The 21,225-nt window shown below is 39.5% G+C and overlaps 1 protein-coding gene across 2 annotated transcripts in view; it reads right to left on the bottom strand.

Annotated features, from left to right (window-relative positions):
- AP1S3 (adaptor related protein complex 1 subunit sigma 3) overlaps positions 1–17,158 on the bottom strand; it is a 99,929-nt gene extending 82,771 nt beyond the window's left edge. The window contains exons 1-2 of one of the 2 annotated variants that reach the window (XR_013483268.1): positions 17,078–17,158; positions 14,806–14,925 (exon numbers count right to left, since the gene is read on the bottom strand). The gene's annotated coding sequence lies outside the window, so the exon portion shown is untranslated. Of the gene's footprint in view, positions 1–1,799; positions 1,844–14,805; positions 14,926–17,077 lie in introns of those variants that run through there. The other variant, XR_002327643.2, reaches the window with a different exon arrangement.
- Positions 17,159–21,225: the final 4,067 nt, after the last annotated feature.

Here is a 21,225-nt window from a genome sequence, read left to right as displayed (position 1 = left end):
TCAAAATATTTTCCTAGGTTGCAAAAATTTTCACCACATGCTAACGTTGCCCTAGTACAGATTTGGTGGTGTGAAGAACAGTAATACTACTGTTGCTGTGTTTATGTAATAATATTTCTGCAGAAAATAAAATTATTTCCAGCTCCTGATCCATGGACTTATTGGCTGTTAAATAAATAGGCAATCTATCCAATGATACAGTTTCTTCTTTCCTTGTCTCTACATCTCAATTCACAAAGTTTCAAAGGTAAAAAGTCTGTTACAAAAGGTTGCTGTTAGCTCGTGCTGGGCAGTGTGATTCAGTGTTTGTTTCACTGGCATTTCCAGATATGAACTGAGTGGAGACTCGGTATTTCTGCACCTGAGATAACATGTTGCTTCTCGACTTACCCTGACCCTTGTATATTCAAGTTCAGTTGAACAAACAAGTATTAAGTAGATAGATACTATGTGTAAAGGACTGAGCTTACAAAGATTAACATGAAACAGTTTTTGCCCTCAAGGAACTTGCCTTCGGCTTGGGGCCACACAACATGTACAAAAATTTGAAAATGCAAGTTAATTGGAGGAAGGATTAAGAACTAGAAAATAGGGAAGCTGTGGAAAGGCTTTCCAGACAAGGCAGCACCTAAGCCTTGAAAGAATGTAAGAATTCTGAGAGGCAGATTTCAAGCGGGCGTATTTTTCAGGAATGACCGATATCTTGTGTCAACATACAAAGGCTGATTTGGGGAGAGAGCGTGAAGAGAAGGCATGTGAACTAAGTCAAGAAAGGTAGGTTAAAGCCAGACTGTAGAGGGTATTACATACCAAGCTGAAGAGTTTATATTTTATCCTAGAGACAATAAGAAGCCACTAAAACACTTTTAGGGGAATGACATGGCAAAACCTTAGGGAGATTATTTTGGTAGCTATATGGAAGGTGGATTAGAAAGGGAAGAGACTGTTAACAGTAGGCAGCACTGTCTGGCAAGGTTTGGATGCCTAAGTGGAAAGTGAAAAGAGGCACTTACTCTTTTAGCCCCTTACTTTAGAAATGTGGGCAGATTGAATTCCCTCCAGACCACATCTCTGCCCTCCTATTGGGAAGAGCTACTCCTCTACCAACACCCTTACTCCACCAGATGTACACAGAGACAAAACAGAAGGACAGACAGCATGGCTCTCCAGGACCCCTCCTTCTTACCAGTCCACGCTGTCTACCAACCTCAGGGACATAAGACTTAGATCCAGTTTAAATTCCACTAAGGGGAAATTTATCAAAAGTTAGGAAGCAAAAATCAAATTCTTTCACAATTACAATTCAAAGCCCCCAAGGTTAGCTAAAACCCTGGATATTTTAGCTTGAGTTTCAAACATATGTCTTATTTAAAACTGTGTACCACAAGCCATTCCCCAGCTCTTTCCATTTAACTCCCTCTGTGTACAAGTAATAACCTAGACACGAATCACAAAGCATATATGACAGGTCACGGTTTTGTATGAAAAATATCAGGAAGTTGAAACCACTTAAAGCTACAGAGAAATTCGGAAATAAATCTCCAGCCTCTGAAGGTGGGAAAAGTAGAGGGAAGTTTAGCTTTCATTGACTTTTTGCACATCTTAAGAAGCAACAACAGTCAACAGCTTCAGTCCATTCTGGATGTGAAACTCAGACATTTTTTAAATAAGCAGAGGCTTGTGATCACTTGAGCCAATCCTACAACACCCAGAATTGCACTTTGAAAGGTCTTCAGGGGCTTATCTTTCTCAGACCACCCTCTCTGAAATTGTAAAATCCATTCTCACACTCAGCTTACCTTGGGTCAGTATCCTCTGGGCATACTCTTCTGCAAGAGATTCCCAGTATAGAAAGAAAACAACACTATTATAATTCCCAGAATTCATAGTTAGGTTTAATAGCCATTCCCTGCCCACAGGGAAATCAGTTTGAATACCCAGTTAAAACTGGAAATGGGGAAACCAGTTAGGCAACTATTATAATAGTTCAAATGAAAGGAAGGCTGGACTTAGGGTGGCAGTCCTGTAAGTGGAGAGAAGGGGGAAGAGGTGAGAAATGCTGAAGAAATACAACCACCAGGAATTGGCAACTAATTTAATATGAAGAGTCAGTAACAGATTCACTAGGATGACTTCAGTATCCTCAAAAGAAATAAGGAAATTTGTTAAAGTGATTAAAATTTCCATACCCTTTGACCCAGAGATTCCATTACTACTAGGCTTATACCTCAAGGGGTCCTTGATAAGAAGAAAGCCCTATTTATGCTTATAAATAAATATTTATAATATTTACATATTATAGTTTGTAATAACAAAGAATTGAGAGGGGGGCTCCGGAGGGGATTAGATGTCCATTGGCTGGGGGATGGCTATACAATTGTGGTACATAAATGTGATGAAATATTACTGTGAAGCAAGAAACAACAAATATGATAAATGCAGAGAAGCATGGAGAGACCTACATGACCTGCTGGAGTGAAATAAACAGAACCAAGAAAACAATATATACGACAACTAAAATGGAAAGAACGAGAACCACAAAAAAATCAAAAGCGAATGATGAAAAATTACAAAGAATAAGCAGTGCACCCAGGGGTAGAAAATTTCTATGGGCAAAAGTGTTACTTAAATTTTAGAAAAAGTAACAAAATCAGATTATCCTGCAGGTCAAATGTAAATTATTTTCATGAGACTCTTAACACTTTTGCTTCTCCCTATTTCAGGGCCCCGAAGTCTTTTCTACCAGATTTGTGTCTTCCAGACTACAGGTCATTCACCTACAATTGGTAGCAAACAGTGGATACCAGCCAATGTGCCCCCATCATTCACTGGATGCAGCCTGTGCTTTGTTACAGTCAACCTTTTGGGGACCCCCTTCAAGGCAGGGACAACTTTACGCTCCTTGCCAGCAGGAAGCAGAATTTGGGTACCATTTGTTTGAGGGGAGAATGATAGGGATGGGATCTGAACCCCTGAAAGGAAAAGACCATGTCTTTGGGATCTGGACCCCCAAAAAAGAAAATCCCTGGACTTTCCCACCTGGCCAAATCTCTGGCGTCCACCTGAGGCTTTAATCCTACCAACTGGCCTTTCATTGTGGCTACACCCTATCTGTTCTGTTACCTCCCAATTGCCCCTGGCCACTTCCCACCCTTAATCCTAGCTAGGCTCCACTCTCCCTTGGCCGCATGGTCCAGGTTCCAGGTCTTCAGTTCACTCCAGCTTACTGGCCACTCCCATCCAGATCTTCCTTAGACCTCTCCTCCAATTACCCCAAACTACTTGGCCACTCCTAGATCCCTCCCACAGTCTTTCTGTATATAAGGTCCATCTTGTCTCCATTAAGGTGCTCAGATTCTGAAAATCTAGCCACTGCTCAGATTCTTAAGATCTGGCCTGCTTGCATTAGTGATACAAATGCTTAGATTCCTTAAGAGTCTGGCCAATACGATGGATGTTCTAATAAACCTTGTTTTTGGCTGAAAAAAAAAATAAGCAAAGCCCTGAAGATGCAATATGAGAAGATACTCTCTTGCATAAGTAGAAAATCCATGGGTGTTAAACATTACAAATATTTTCTTTTTCTTTTTTTTTTTTTTTGCAGTATTAATTTTGCTGATTTTTTTCTCTTCTTTTTTCTTTTTTTTCTTTAAAAAGTTTTGTTTTATGGGCTGGCTCTGTCAGAGATGAAGTTAATGGGGGAAATTCTGATACAAAAAAATACTGAAACTTAAAAAAATAAATAAGGTAATTTGGATAAGGGATGGATTTGGAGCGAAAGCTAACGTGTTCTATTTGGCGAATGTTAAGTTTGACATGCAAACTCCAGGTAGAGCTGTCTAGTAATCACTTAGCAATGAGAGACTAACATTTAGGAGAGAGACTGAGGCTCCATTTTGGAGCTAGCTGCAGAGAGGTAATCATTGAACCAGATTCAGGTTAGAATCACATTAGGTCACAAAAAGAGTCCATGGAAGAAAGATCCTACCTTCTTTCTATTCCACCACATTGCCAGAGAGTCTTTTGGGGAAAAGATAAATCTAACCAGGATGATAGACACCTGAAAGTCTTTCTTTCTTTAAGTATTTGAGACATAACAGGTCATGGTTTTATAAGAAAAAATGTCAGGAAATTGAAACCACTTAAAGATACAGAGAAATCTGAAAGTAAATCTCCACCCTCTGAAGGCAGGAAAAAGAGAAGGAAGTTTAACTTTCATTGACTTTTTTGCCAATCTTAAGAAGCAACAATAGTCAACAGCTTTAGTCCATTCCAGATTTGAAAATCGGACAGATATAACAGAGGTTGATTGATTCTAACAACTCCTAGAAAACAGAACCATAAGTAGAAGTGACAAAAAAAAGGCATAAAATAATAATAATAACAATAGTAGTATTTATAGAGCCCTTTAAAATTTATATAGTGTAACGTGTTATCTCTTCCAAATTTTATTACAATCTTATGGAGTAGATGCTATTTTTATCCCTATTTTACAGATGACAAAACTAAAGCAGAGAAAGCATAAGCTTAACAATTAAAGCTGGCCAAAATTGGAAGGTGTTGAATTGGAAGACAGTTAACTTCACAGTGGTCTTTAAGCAAAAGCTAACTGGCCCCTTGAGGAGTGGGGGGAGCGGGGTGTTATAGAAGGGATTCTTATTCAGATATGAGTTGGACCAGATGTCCTTTCACAGTTTGTCCAGCTCTGAGATTTTGTGAGGAAGAGAGGGTAAACAGAGCCAAGAACTATGAAGACATCAAGTGACTTGTCCAAGGTTACAAAGAGTGGATGGCTGAGCAGGGGCCCAAACGGGGTCTTCTGACTCTAAGTTCCCTGGGTCTTCCACCATGCTCTTTCCAGCCTGTTACCAACATGCATGACCCACGGTGCACATTTCTAAAGTTCTCACATATTAGACAGTCTAATATAAAGAAATCTGGACCAGCTTCAGGCTGCCAGTGTTTAGCACAGTGCTGGACACCCTCTTAATCAATCTTGTTTTCTGCTAGGTGACCGAAGGCACAGGTTTTAGTCTTTTTCAGTTTAGGTTTTTGCCCTTAACTACAGATGAGTGAGTTTGAACATGTTACTTTACTCCTCATGAGGATTAGATGATTTAAAACATTTAAAACATTCCTTCCAGCTTCAAAATTTTACGCTCATTTGGCATTCAATCATTTATTGCCTTAAGACATCTTACGCATTATTTATATTTTCATATCTGTCCTGTCTTGTCCTCTCACCCCTCCCACAACTAGATTGTAAGCTTCTGGAGGGAAGTTACCAATATTTGTTGAACAGTGCCTGAAATTTCAACAGTATTTTCTTCTACTAAAATTCAATTACCCCCTGGCAGCTTCTTGGAGTGAGAAGAGAAGTAGGAGTCAGAAGACCTGAGTTCAAATCCTAGGTTTATTACTCCCGTTTGTGACTTTGGGTTCAGTTACCTTTCCTGGGTCTTAGCTTCTTCATCTGTACAATGAAGGGGTTGAATGAGGTCATTCTCTAGGTGCCTTCCACAAGACTAAACCTATTCCTAACACATTAAACCTCATTAATAACGATTTTCACCTTTCCATGAATTAGTAACAAGATGAGTAGGGAATGGAGGAGAGGAGAGATCAGAAGGGCACAACAGCCACAAGAAATAGCAGAGAGAAGGGCACATGAAAGGAAGTCCTCCTAAGAAAACATTTTTCTCCTTTATGATTTTGTCTGATGGGTGCCTTGTCCTCACCAGTATTTAGCCTAGACATGTGGGTAGAAGTGATCAATCCCACACTAAAAGCATATACACTCTCAAAACCTGCAGAATAACATTTGCAGCTCCTATAAGTTTTAAGAACCCTAAGACATAAGAGATATCCTGTACCTTCCCTGTATAGGATTTCATAAATATGATTAAATATGATTAAATTCTAGAAATTTCCAAGGACCCAACAGGCTAGCTAAACTGAAGCAGCTACATCAAAACTTTAATGAACTCAGTAGGATTTGGGAACTGAAACAGTCTTTGAAAGCTAAATCCTTTATTATTGTTTCTTTCATAAACCTAAAGCCTTGTCTGGTGCTCTGGAGCCAAATATATCCCTTATCTTAATTCCATATTTTGTTTCCCTGAGCCTGTGGGACAGAGTGCACCCACATGTACTTCCAGTTTTTGCTCACAGTGAAGTTTTCTGCCTTTTGGTTGGACAAAGCCTGTTTCATTCCTTAATCCATTTTACAGAAATGTCACCAGAGTAGAGAGGGAGCTATCATAGTAAAGGCAGGGATGGTGGGACCAAGGGCATGGGACCATAAAGGGAAGAATAAATTACGGAAGCAATAAGGAAATCGAAGGTGATTCTCTTGAAAGAGAACCAGGAAGAACTTTCCAGAAATTAGGGAAAGGACCAATAAAAAAAGCTACAAAGACCAGAAATCTCCATCCCTTGATGCAATCTCTTCTCAGTTACATCTGACTGAAATTGCTCATGACTTCCTGTTGATGTGAAAATCAGTCAGTAATCCTTCTAGAAGTTTTCTATAATCCCTTTCACCACAGAAAGGCTCTGTGAATTTTGGCAAACCATGTAAACTGCATAGGGCAGCTAGGTGGCACAGTGGATAGAGCACTGACCTTGGAATCCAGAAGACTCATCTTCCTGAGTTCAAATCCAGCCTCAGACACTTACTAGCCATGTGACCCTGATAAGTCACATAACCCTGGTGTCCTCACTTCCTCCACTATAAAATAAACTGAAGAAGGAAATGGCAAACCAATCCAGTATCTTTGCCAAGAAAACCCCAAAAGGAGTCATGGAGAGTCAGGTACAACTGAAAGAAGTGAACAACAATGTAAACTGCTTCTTTCCTCCATCCCACCCCTAACCGTGCCACCAACCCACAACTTCAGTATTTTAGAAAACTCTTACTTCCTAAAGAAAAGAACAATGGTACTTTTTACTCCCATGGAAAAACCACACACAAGAGAACGTCTAGTGGTTCCTTAAACTGCATCACTTCTGAGTAAGAATATCAGCATATCTTATGACGGTAAATCCTTCAGAAAATAAACTTCATATAAATAAGTCTATACATTCCTGGGCGAGTAACTAAACCTCTCAGTCTAACAAGCAACTCTCATACGTAGATACATGGACAGATACATAGATAACATTATATATTATGTTATAATATATACACATACATATAAATATGATGCTGCCTTCTACTGAAATAAAAATCTAGAATTTTGGTTTCTCATTAAAGTCACACATAGCCTGTTCTGGGGGCTTAAAAAATGTTACACAAAATGTCCATAATCAATTGTAAAGAGAGGCATCATGATGTAATACAAAGGTTCTTGATGTTTTTTTGGGTCATGGGTATGGGTATCTCTGTCAAGTCTGTGAAACCTCTGTACACCTTTTCATGATTTTTTTAAAAAATTCATAGGGGCAGCTAGGTGGCACAGTGGATAGAGCACGAGCCCTGTAGTCAGGAGGACCTGAGTTCAAATATGGCCTCAGACACATAACACTCACTAGCTGTGTGACTCTGGGCAAGTCACTTAACCCCAATTGGCTCACACACACACACAAAAATTCATAATTGAAAAAAATGCTGCATTTCAGTTACAGTAGGTTAGTGAAGATAAAGATGTAATTTTTTCCCCATCCTGAAAAATACCATGGAGTATAAGGATAAAGCCAACATGAAAGTCATGAAGTCCTGGGTTCAAGTCCCACTGCTGATACATATCAGCTGTGTGACCCAGGGGCAAGAAACCAAACCTCTCAGTTCCCTAAGGCACAGCAGGTACAGAGTTAAATTCAGTTCTACCCAATGTGCCACCTAGATGCCTCAACTTGTGACTGATGACTCCCAGTTCAACACTTTGAGCCCCAATCTCTCTTCTGACCTACAGTCCTATATCACTAACTGTCCATTAGACATTCCAGTTTGGATAAGCAACTCCAATTCAACATGCCTGAACAAAATTCATCTTTTCCCCCCAAACCCATACATCTTCTGAGTGTCCTTATTTCTGCCAGGAATAGCCCCTTTCTATTTGGAACATTTCCTGATCCCCTCTCCCCAGCTACTAATGCCTTCCCCCCACAAATCACCTTCTATCTGTTATCTGTGCTATATGTGCATGTTGCTTCACTCAACTAGAGAGCATAGCGACTATTTCACTTTGTGTTCCCTAACACAGTGTCTAGCTCATTAAAGTAAGTCCTCAATAAAGCTTGATGATTGGTTGAATAAAGTCATGAAGATGGAAAAGTGTAATAGCAGTTCAGAGAATGGCCAGTCATCTAGTTTAACTATAGTATGTTGTGCCATATTATGAAACACTTTGACTTCTAGGTGAAGGAGTCTCTGTTTCATTCCATGCGCCAATAAGTTCTGCAAGTGTGGTCCAGGGATCCCTGGGGGTCCCCAAGACTTTTCAGAGATTTGGCAAGGTCAAACTCTTTTCATAATAATACTAAGATGCTAATTTTTCTAATATGGTAAATGTTGATTGACAGAACCCAGCTAAGCAAAAACTCTTTGGAGGGGGAAAGTCTTCAGTACTTTTAAGAATTTACTGGGGTCTCGAGGCCCCAAAGTTTGAGAACCATTGCTGAAGGCAACTGGGAGCTATAGAAGGTTTTTGAATAAGGAATCAAGAGGAGCAAGAGCTAAAATAACTTAATGCTCAATAAGGCAGGGATTTGGCTTGACCTTCAGAGTGAGGAGGGGAAGATCATCAGTCTGGAGCTCCAAGGGGATCATCTACCCCAACCCACTCATTTTATAGAGGAGGAAGAATTGAGATAGACTATAGATGGAGGTGGAGGTAAGACAATGTCAGGGCTGCCCTTACTCTGATTCCAGGGTCTCAAAAAGTTGACGCCTCAACACCAACAGACACACACACACACACTCTCTCTCTCTCTCTCTCTCTCTCTCTCTCTCTCTCTCTCTCTCTCTCTCTCTCTCTCTCTCTCTCCTTATCCTATCTTAAAGAGCAAAATCTAAGAGAGGTAATCGTTTGTGATTTAGACTAATGTCACTTAGCACATCAATCCTGCCCTTTTCTTGGAGCAGGCCTTGACTGGGAGAATAGGGGAGAGATAAGAATACCAAGTCATGACGGGGTCCCAGATTGAAAAAGCGGTGGTAAAAGAAACTGTTTTCCAATTTTGTCTGGGACTATTTCTGATTGCCTTGTGCCACTGATGACTTATTTTTCCCCACAAACTTTTTGTTGATGAAATTCAAACTGTAATGATAATAATAGAATACATTTTTGGTAACATAGGTCTACTAATGAGAAGAATTGTTCAGGGGGCAGGGGTAACATTCTTATCACTTTATTGGTATTCAAAGTTATTGTTTCCTGTCATCAAAATCAATTTGATTTTGTAATAATAAAAATATAATAAAATAAAGCAATAAATAAATGAAAAATAAAATAAGATTTTACATGTTTCATTTTTGAAAATATCTTTTCCTACAAATAGGCAGTGCCAAATAATTATATCAACCCATGAGCATATGATTTTAATTGAGCCTAAAGGCTAACAGTCTTAAACAAGGTTGTTTTCTTTGGACCCATTTCTTCAGCGACTGCAATCAAACATGATTTAATTAATTCACCATCAGTAAACAGTTTTTTTTGCTTGGCTAACAAATGAGCTACTCAGAAACTTATTTTGGTTGCGGCCTCATTTTCATTTTTTATTTTTGTCAAGAAATCCTGCCATGATGAGATACTGTTTCACGTTTTCTAATTTTTCCAACTGTTGCTTTCTTGCGAGCTAAGAATATTGTAAGGAGTGCTTGGTCTGGTAATGTTTATATATGTTGCGTTCATTTAGCAAAGATATGGTGTCATTTCATGGTGAACACAATGTTTTGCCACCTAATTAGATAACAAAATAATTCATCCTCCACTGTTCCTTAAAAGTGTGACATTTGAAATGTGACAGTCTTTTCTTGTTTTAACGTGATGGGTATGCACTTCTGTATGTTTCTCTTAACTGTCTTAACTTTGAAGTTTTTCCGCTGCTCCGATCTTTTCATCAGGTATGCTTAGCAGTCCTCTTTCATTAAAGATCTATTTTTTCCCTTGTAGCATTATACTCAGTTTTGTTGGGTAAGTTATTCTTGACTGTAAGACCACACTCTCTGCCTTCTGGAATATCACATTCCAAGTCGTCTGCTCTTTTACAATGATAGCTACTAAATCGAGTATGATCCTGACTATGATGGTTTTGCTACTTAAATTCTTTCTGGCTGCTTGCAGGATTTTTTTCCTTTAACCTGGAAGTTCTGGATTTCAACTATGACATTCTGGGGAGTGTATTATGAGATTTCTTTCAGGAGGTTAACCAATGGATTCCTTCTATGTCTTCTTTGCCCTCTAGTTCTAAGAGATCTGGGCAGTTTTCTTGGAAGATTTCTTGAAATATAAGGTCTAGGCTCTTTTTTCTCTTTTTTTTTTGGTCATAGTGTTTAAAAAGTCCAATGATTCTTCATCTTTTTCTCCTTGATCTGTTTTCCAGATCAGTTTTTTGCTATGACACACCTTAGATTTTTCAGCCTTTTGACTTCATTTTAATTTCTTGTTGTCTCAAGGTGTCATTGGCTTCTATTTGCTCCATTCTAACTTAGCTCTTCTGCCAAGCCATAAATTCTCTGTCCAATTCTTTCTTCCATAGCTGTAATTTTTTTTCAGATTTTTTCCTCAAGCATTCTTATTTCAGTTATAAAAACATTTTTAACTCTTTTTTAAACTCTTAATTCATCTGTTCCAGAAATTCTAGTTAAGTTTGTGTCCAATCTGCATTTTATCTCTGAAGTTTTGTTTATAGATGTTTTGGAGTAATCTTCTTTTTCTGGGTATGTCTTCTTTCTGGCTTTCCTGCCATCATAAGAGCTCTTTATCATGGATTTTTGTTAGCTTGCTTATTATTCCAACTTCGTTCCTGATTTTGGACTTGATGTTAGGGCTGAGCTCTGTAACATTTCAGGTGGAAAGGTCTGGCCTGGTCCTGCAGCTACTTACTTGGAGTAGCAAGCACTGTTATGCCAGGGTCTCAGGGGCAGGCTGCACAGCTTGTGCTCCCCCAAAACAAAGTCTGATAGCTAACCTTCATCTGAGTTCTACAAGCTCCTGACCTGGGCTGTGATCAGGGCAACAACAGAATGCTGCTGGATTCAGCCCCTCTCAGCCAGCTAGGAAGTTTTGCTGATTCAGCATGACAGAACTGCAGGCTCCCTTTTGGTCTGGTTTCCCTGCACTAGTTACTCTTCCTCAGGATGGGCTTCATACTGGAACTGAGATCCTGCTCTGCTCCTGGGGTCTGAAGCAAAGCATTCCTCCTTGCTTCTGAACTTCCTCCTTTCTTGGTATACTGTTCAGGATCTCCATACTTCAGAATGCCACCCCTCAGCACAGGTTCCCATCTCAGTCTGCCCTAGATCAGTGACCAAGAACTAGACCAGCTGTTGGCATCTGTCCAAGTCACAGCACCTCGGCATGGTCCTACAGATGCACCAGGATGGGATCTCCTGGTGTTTAGCCTCTTCCTGAGTGCTACAGTTCTCTGCATACTAACTTGTTCCTGCCTGGACTCAGTGTCAGTATATCTGTCTGTCTGTCTCCCTAGGCAGACATGGGCCAGAGAAAGGGTTCATTGTGACTTTTTCTGGATTTCTCCATCAGGATTTGGACCAGCACCTTTTCTAGGTCTATTTGGAAGACTTTTGTGAACGGGTGCTCAGCTACGTGGCTTCCTATTATTCCACGATCTTGGCTCTCTCTCTCTCTATTTAGCACTTTAGATGGGCTTATTATTCCCTTTCTTATTAAAGCCCAAGGATAGTACTGAAAATATTTCCAAGTATTACTAATTTTTACCTTGTTGAGTTTTCAAGGACAATAAGTAAGCATGGCTGTGGTCCTAGCCTCCACAGTAGTCTAGGACTTCTTCCACCAGGGAGGGAAAGCATTCTTACAGACATAGCAACTTACACTGTCAAGCGGGTGGCTAAAACTGAATCACCTAAGCATCCTTTGGTGAAATCCCTAAAAAGAAAAACTTTCCAGCCAGGAGGCTTTTATCCTTGCCTCAGATACAGTGAGATCTCAAGACCTTATCCTGATATAATGGAAACTAATTAACAGTATCAGGGCAACGAGGTGGTGCCATAGTGCATAGAGTACTGGGCTTGGAATCAAGAAGACTCATCTTCACCAGTTCAAATCCAGACATTCACTAGCCATGTGACCCTGGGCAAGTCACTTCACCCTATTTGTCTCAGTTTCCTCATTCATAAAATAAGCCGGAGAAGGAAATGGCAAACCACTCCAGTATCTTTGACAAGAAAACCCCAAATGGGGTCACAAAGAGTCAGATGCAACTGAAGAAACGACTGAACTGATGGCTGAATTAACAGCATTAAAAGTTTACTGTACCACAAGTGTACACTGTCTTTGAGAAATAAAACGAAAGGCTGGGAAATGGAATGGTTTTAGATGAGTGTTCAAAACCAACCCAGCAAGCTGTCGAAGCCTTCAGGCTGGTCTCAGTGGTCGGCAGAGTTGGGTCTCTTGGCTTCATTAAATAATATTTTGCAGCAAGTGCATAAAGAAAAAATGTCTTTCAGATCAATGATTCTCAAACCAACAAAAAATAGAAGAGAAAAAAACTACCAATAATAAAGGTCTGGTTATAAGTTAACTAGGAACTAGAGATAAGTCCAGTTTGGCAAGAGTGGCCCCTTGCTGAATATCTTTTAGAGAACAGCATAAACAAAAACTGCTGATGATTATCTGCATTTCACCAAAAAAAAAAAAAAAGAAAGAAACAATGGCATTTAGATATACCCTACACAGGCTAGCAATTATGTTGACAATGGAAAAAATGTGGTCATACTTGAAAAGTAACAAGACAGATCTGGTCTGGGATGTAGGTAGTTTTGAGGATTGCTCCACCAGCAAAAACATGGTACATTCCTGTTGGTAGAGCCCTAGTTTTCAACTTAGGAAATGCGAGGAAAATATTCGAAAGAGCTGAAGGTGAAAACACAGCAGGACAAAGTCAATGACCAGTTTCTGGGTGTTTGATCCTTGAAATCACAACTCCCAACCTCAAGAAGGAGCTTCACTTGAAGATGGCGCTATTAACGATGTATGCTCATTATCAGGTTGGCCATAAATCAGATAATGCCTCCACATGTTCCCATTTGTGTTCACACTGTCCTCTGACCTGTCGCAATGTTGTTGCTGTTTTTAACTTCACCTCCTAGATGACTTCCCCATTCACCTCGTCCCTTCTCACAAGCAATCATTCCATCTTTAATTGCCACACAGCAGTCCACTTTGATCACTATTGCCGTTTTTCCAGCAATTCACACTGCTCAAAACCACGTATTCTAAAAGCTCCCTTTCTACCTTCCTGCTGCTGGTTGTTATCTCACTGACCCTCCTGTTCACTTCCACGATTCTCCACACACTTCATCTAGTAGAGCTGGGTTGTAATGAATATCATTTTCATAACTTTTTACCCACCAGGACCTTGCAGCTCAGAATGGAACCTTGAAAATTCTTTCCCAATTTAGTGTCACCAGAAATTTGCTTCCTTTAACTGTGTGTGTGTGTGTGTGTGTGTGTGTGTGTGTTTAAGGTCCTTTAAGCCTGCAACAGAGATTCTAGAGTTGGAATGGGAGCCAAGTGTCTACCCCTAAAGAGCAAACAAGTTAGATTTAGAAGAGCCCCTGGAGCAGGCTTATAGAGATCCTAGGAAAGTTACTTGCTAAGGAAATGAGTGGAGGACCTGACTGCCAACAGGAGAGACTCCTGAAGAGTTGTCAGTCTCTTAGGAGAAGACCTGAACCACATGATGTTAAGTAAGTATATTAGTCAAGTATATTAGTCTACATCCCAGGGAAGTAGAAGAACCAAAGCAAAGCACTGGAGCACCTTCAGACCATAGGTAAGGTTTGAAATCTCTGTTCTGCTTGTGTGTTACTGTCTTGGGGAGGTTTTGAGTCTTTACTGTAATACACGCGACTTAGGAACCTAGACCTGGAGCTGGAAATACCCTTAATGGCCAGCTACCGCAACCCTCTCATTTTACAGATGAGAAAATTGAGACCTGGAGAGATTAAATGACTTACCAAAGCCATCGAAGGTGGGATCAGGACACAGATCATCTAACTCCAGAGACAATGCTTTTTTCCACTGTATTTTACAATACATTTGTTGTTGTTTAGTCATTCAGTTGTGTCCAACTCTTTGTGACCCCATTTGAGGCTTTCTTAGCAAAGATACTGAAATGGTTTTGCTATTTCCTTCTACTGCTCATTTTTTACAGATGAGGAAAGTAAGACAAACAGGGTTAAGTGACTTGCCCAGGGTCACACAGTTAGTAAGTACCTGAGGCCAGATTTGAACTCAGTTTCTCCTGACTCCAGGCCCAGCACTCTATCCACTGAGACATCTAGCTGCCTAGCTCAATACAATACCTACATGCCATCAAGAGCAAAAATTTCTAAAATTAAAAGTGAGCATTTGTAAGTAGCGGCCAAATGAATTTCATCCTGCCAGGATTCAATGAGATAACATAGAAAGCACTTGGCAAATCTTGCCAAGATTGTACTCAGAGTCCTTGATAGAACCTACAGAGAGTGCATCCCACTGGCATTGCAGAGTTTTTGGTCATCTCCACTTCACAATGAAACACCAAAGATTAATGTGAAGTAGATGTTATTATCCCCATTTTACAGATGAGGAAACTGAGAGAGGGAAAGAAACTTACCCAGGAGTTACACAGCTAGTCACTATCTGAAGGACGATTCAAACTCAGATCTTCTTGATTCCAAAGTCTGGAGAAGGTCATTGCCAGGAGGCTGGCTACTTGGTGATGAATTCTTTCATCCTGGCAATGCATTAAATAAAGAAAAAAGAAAATGGTCCTCAGTCCCATAAGGCCTCATTCAGATTCTGCAGTCAGCAGAAAAGGGTATAGGGGATACTAAGATTCACAGTTTTTAGACCACCTATGAATAATAACTTAACCATCATTAAAACAGTAGCTAATGGAGTGCTGAACTTAAAGCAAGGAAGACCTGGGTCCATATCCCACCTCTGACACATCCCAAGTCACTTCTCAACCTCAGTTTCCTAATCTGCAGAAAATAAGAAAACTGCCTATCACACTGGGTGGCTGTGAGGCTCAAATGAGGTAATATATGCAGACTACTTTAAAGCATATGTGAGTGAGTAGTATTATAATTACTCTAAATGTGAGATCCTTGCTCAGTGACTACCAAGTCCACAAAGTATCAGACAAACTGAATCACACCAATCTATATGTTCCCATTTTAAATGAAACCAGGAGATGTAAGGAATATGTAGCTAAATGGAAAGAGAGCTCACAGATTCTCCTTTGAGAGGCAAGTAAAGGAATCGGTTTCATTCTGTGCCTGAAGGCAAGACAAAACATTTCGTGGGGTACCTGGTCATCTTCCTTTGCAGTACTAAAGATAGATATAAATGAAAAATCAAACCAAAAACAATTGGGGTCTATACACTGACATCCATTGCAGAGAATGAGCAGGTAGAGAAATTCTACAAAGGGTTCAATAATACCTTCCAAATTAAATCAGCATACACTTTGACACTCAGTGATTTTGATGCATGGGTAAGACAGCAAATAACATGATGGAAAATATGACTCTGGATAAAAAAAAAGAAGAGACCAGTGGCTTATAGGACTGGATAGAAACTTCAACTTCATGGATACTTTTTTTCAGTCTTCAAAGATGACAAGCGCTGAATCACATCACAAAAAATAAAAAATGAAATTAACTCTAACTTATGAATGATATAAGGAAATGACAGGTTACTGATGTGGCAGTCATTTCTAAATCTACTGCCTCTGTACAACCAGACCATCAACTTGTTAGAGCAAAGATCAAAAAAGAAAAAACAAATTAGATGATATGCCATGCAATCAAAAGAGCTCCAATCTGACCTACTTAAACAAGTTACTGATATAAGGAAATGAATGAAAGAAAAGATGTCAACTAATATATAAAGACATTACAATAATAAGATATCACCTTCAGCCCATGAACACTCATTCTTCTTGCCAGGAACAGAGAGATGGCAGCCATGAGGTAAGAAGCTGGAAGATTGCAAGCAGTATTGTCTCATAAAATGATGCCGAGTGGCTTAGGGAAACAAACCTACAGCAAGACTGATGTGCTATCCAATTAAAACAAATCACTTGATCATGGTCATGTCAATTTACTTACTTGGGCCTCAGTTTACTCATCTGTAAATTAGATTAAACCAGATAACCTCTAAGGGCCCCTTCCAGGTCTAAATGTATGATCCCAAGAAATTTAAGAATGAAACTAAGAAGATAACAAATAGAAGAAAAAATGATAAGAAATGTCAAGATTTCTATAATAAACTGTCTTCTCCAACAACAAAAGTGGAACTTCAGATTTGGACTCTAACACCACACATTACTCAGTGTGCTATATGAAGAAGTAGAAATGGTACTAATGAAAAAAAAAAAGGGATCCCCTACACCAGACCCAGTGTACTCAGAGGCAGTCCATTCTGGAGGTGACTAAATCTTGGGGACATTGAAGGGTTGATTCTATGGAGGGCAAAGTGTCCTATGATATACCAGTATGTACACTGTGGTTAAATCCCGCAGATGGACAATGAATGGGTCCCAGAACTCAATAGGAGGAATCAATCAAGCTGGATTGCATTATGGAATCTGCACAGAGCTTTTGATGACCCTAAGTTTCTCCCTGAAACTAAATTCCATCCTTTCAATGCTTGAATGCTATAGGGCTTTGAATCACATAATACTACAGTCTCCAAGGAATCAAAATTGTGGGTCACCCAAAAGGAACTGAAGATTCACACAGTGAGCAATCCATTAGCATAAACTGTGAGGACAAAAGTTATTAACACAGAGATGGATAACAAGAAAAAGGAGGTGAGCCAATCATACAAGCAAGAAAGAGATAACAGACAAAGAGGTCACCTGCTGCACAGGTACTCACATAATGTCAAGGGATCTAGAGGAACACAGCCAGCACAGTGGGTGGACACCCTGTAGAGGGCTGAGGGGAGAGAAGAAATGAGAAGAAATGAATGTTAGTATCTGCACTGTTGATGAGAGTATCCAAATCAGCGAGATCAGAAATTCATTAAAATATTAAAGTGTGTAAAAAAAATGTAAGTGTTCCCCATCCATGCTGCTCCTGAGCTTAGCCTGCCTAGCACTAGGCCCACATTTGTTTCGAAGAGAAAAGCTGGAGTAGAAAATGGGAAGGAGGAAAATGAACTACATAAGTAGTTGAGTCTATGTAGACTTGCCATGAGTTGACCTATAAGTCTTATGGAGCTAATTCTATAGGTAAGTTTTAAGTAACAGTCACTCTACATAAAATCAATAAACATTTATTAAACACCCACTATGTGTCAGGCACTGGGCTAAGGCTCTCTTAAACACCAAGCCACACTTTTCTAATCATGTTTAAACAAGCCCTATTAAAAGCATGGCAAAAATACAGAGTAAGCTCGTATGCTGTGTGGGATGGTACAGCAGCCTGTTGTTAGCAAGTTTTGCGGCTACGTAGTTTAAATTCAATAGTAGTGAAATCTCACACTCCTTTCCTGTGAAACTCAAGTAAGTACATTTTGGGGGATAAGAACCGAGCAATGATAATAAACTAGATGCTAGAGTGATATCTATAATTAGATCATCTCAAAGTATTTTGATTTCAGTTGTTCAGTCATTTTTCAATCGTGTCCAACTTTTCATGACCCCTTTTTTGGGAGTTTTCTTGGCAGAGATAACTGGAATGGTTTGCCATTCTCCTTCTCTAGCTCATTTTACAGATGAAAAACTGTGGCAAGCAAAGTTAAGTGACTTACCCAGGATCACACAGCTAGTAAGTGTCTTAGGCCAGATTTGAACTCAGGAAGATGAGTCTTCATGACACCAGACCCAGTGATCTATCCAATGTGCCACCTAGCTGCCCACCTTAACTTCATATTATCCATTAATTCAAAGTCCTGCTATTAAGTCTGAGCTTCACTAGGCTGAACAAGTCAATCTTTCTATATTACCCTAGCCCCCAACTCTACTTAAAGAAATGGATTTTATTTTTAGAAAATTTTACTATTATGAAGATCTAGTTATATACTTGATATTTTTCCATTATGAGGCATCTGAAAAAGAATGTTGTTAGGTAGGAGTTCTTAGTCTTATTTTAAAAGAAATTATCTGCCATTCTTTATAGTTTAACAAGATTTTGACTGACAGCATAGTTGCCAAGGATTTACACAGCAATAGAATCTTTTTTTTTTCATACAGACTCAACCTTTCTCTTGATCCACTTTTCTAAACCCCTTCCTATTATTTTGTATGCTCCATCTCACTCCTCCTTAGTCATCCTTCCCATTAGGTCTTTTCTCCAAACTTTACCTTTCTAAGCTTTGCTCCATCCTTTGATTCTCATTTCTGTTCCAATGTTTTATACATCTTTTCCAAATTGCCAACACTGAAAGTCAATGCCATTTCATTAAGATACTATACAGCCTTTCGGCCGAGGATTAGCTTGGGGATTAGATTCGGCTCAGTTTAGCTCCGTGAGGACAATTCACTGGCTTAATAATTTGATGAGCAATGGAGAAAGAGAACTCAAAACATGAGTCTCAGAAATGCAGGTGATTTGTGAAGAAGTCATTAACTTGTGCATATCCTTTGACCCAGTGATCTAAGTCAAGGCGGTAAACAAAGAAACATCCTGCATATAAAATGAGAGAGGCAGCTCGGTGGTTAGAGTGGATAGAGCACTGGCCCTGTGAATTCAGGAGGACCCGAGTTCAAATCCAGACTCGGACATATGACACTTACTAGCTATGTGACCCTGGGCAAGTCACTTAACCCCATTGCCTAGCCAAAAATAAATTTAAAAAAAGATAAAATAAAATAATGAGACAGGTCCCAAAAGTCTTAGTGCATTTTATAAGACACCCTATATTTATAGTGATCCTTTCATTATAATCCCCCCTCGCCAAAAAAGGGGAAAAAAAAGAAACAAAATTGGCATTTGTTTATTGGGGAAGTGATGATTAAATTGAGATATATGAACATAAGAGAATATTACTGCACCTTAAGAAACAAGGGACACATGCATAAGGAATTTAGAGAAACATGAGAAGAGCTTCATGAAATAATGCAGAATAAAGAAAGAAGAACCAAGCAAACAAAATACAGAATGACTATAATAATATAAACAACATTCAAAAGCAATGAAACTTTGATGAAGTGTATCAAACACTCTTGGCCCCAGACAACTGACGATGAAACACACCTCCTTTCTCTCAACAGAGATGTGGAAGACGATGGAAGTGGAATGTGGTGTGCTCTATCAGATAGGATCACTGTGTCAGTTGGTTCTGTTTAAATGTTTTTCTTTGTTACAAGGGAGGGTTCAATGGTAGGGGGTGGTGGAACAACTGTGGGAAGGGCAATAAGCAGCTAGATAACAGCACCTACTGTGTGCCAGGCAGTGCGTAAAATGCTTTTACAAATACCACCTAATTTGATCCTTACAACAACCCTGCAAGGTAGGTGCTATTATTTATCCTCATTTTACAGTTGAGGAAACTGAGGCAAGCAGATGTGACGTGACATGCCCTGGGTCACACAGTTTAGTTTGTCTATCTGAATTCAGGACTTCTTGCCTGCAGGCCTCCGATTCTACCCCTGTGCCACCAGCTATCTCAAGCAAATGAATACATTGCCAGTGGAGCTAATGGTACAACCATTTTGGAAAACAATTTAGAATTATGCTTTTTTAAAAAAGGTCAATAATCTGTATATACCCTTTTAACCAAAGATATCTACACAAGGCACAAACCCCAAAGAGTTCAAAGATGGTGAGAAAGGTCCAATACATACAAAAGTTTTCATAAAAAAATCACTTTTTGTGGTAGCAAAAAGCAGGAAGACAATTGGGTACCTGTCATTTGAGGAGTTCAACAATTGTGGTACGTGAATGTAATGGAATATTTGTTATGCTATAAGATGTCGAATGCAAAAAATTTGGAAACACTTAAGGAAATTTTTATGAATGGATGCAATGTGAAGCAAGTAGAACTAGGGTAACAACTTACATGCTGACCACGGCAATGTAAAGGAAAACAATGTTAAAAGACTTCAGGATTCTGATCAATACAATGGTCACTCATGACTTCAGAAGACTAACAGCAAAACATGCCTTGGCAGAGAGAAAGGCGGTCAATTATACATACAGAATGGGCATTTTATTTCGTAGATATGGCCAGTGTGTTTGTTATTTGGCTTGACTGTAACTGTTAAAACAGAACATGTTACTGTACCAAACTACTTAAAAAGAAAAAAGTTAACAATAACAACTAAAATAATAAAATATCAGTGGGAAAAGTCAGAAATGCAGCTGACTCTGAGTGACTGCTATAAGAAATATGACCAGGGCAGATAGGTGGCGCAGTAGATAGAGCACTGGCCCTGAAGTCAGGAGTACCTGAGTTCAAATCCAGCCTCAGACCAAACACTTGACACACTTACTAGCTGTGTGACCCTGGGCAAGTCACTTAACCCCAATTGCCTAAAAAAAAAAATGACCAACTGTCTTCTGGAACAAAATATAGGACTAAGTTGGACAGAGGAAGTAAATCTTTGCAGACACCCAGAAATCTAGTGATCTCTGCGAATAAAGCTCTGAATTCTTTGCCTCTGGTAGCTGAGTACTGCTTGATTTGAGCCTAGTTATTTTCCAACTCACATGGTTCCCAAAGAAGCAACAAGTAAATTCCTGAATCTATTCACCTGGAAAGTCACAGATTCAAAGCAAGCCAGGGTAGAGAAAAGTGTTACTCCCTTTCTCTAACAAATAAGCAGTGACCTGGCAGCACATGAAAGAAGAAAATCCCTGCAGCAATTTATCTCATTCTGAAGTCTGACATCCTAGACACCTTTTGCCATGAGTTTATTGAAAGAGGGTCTACTTTGCAATGAACTATTCAAATGGCATCAAAACCTCATTAGATCCTATGACTAAATAATTCATAACAGGACCCTTGTTCTTCACTCTCCAGACCAGGCATTGTCCTTGTATCCTCTTTAATTGCCGTGACCTATTTCTAAAGCTGCTGA

Source organism: Phascolarctos cinereus, unplaced genomic scaffold, assembly GCF_003287225.1.
Source record: "Phascolarctos cinereus isolate Bilbo 61053 unplaced genomic scaffold, phaCin_HiC Scaffold_7;HRSCAF=346, whole genome shotgun sequence".
Classification (NCBI taxonomy): domain Eukaryota; kingdom Metazoa; phylum Chordata; class Mammalia; order Diprotodontia; family Phascolarctidae; genus Phascolarctos; species Phascolarctos cinereus.
Note: the sequence above shows the minus strand (reverse complement) of the source record. Positions and strands in the feature narration are given on the sequence as shown.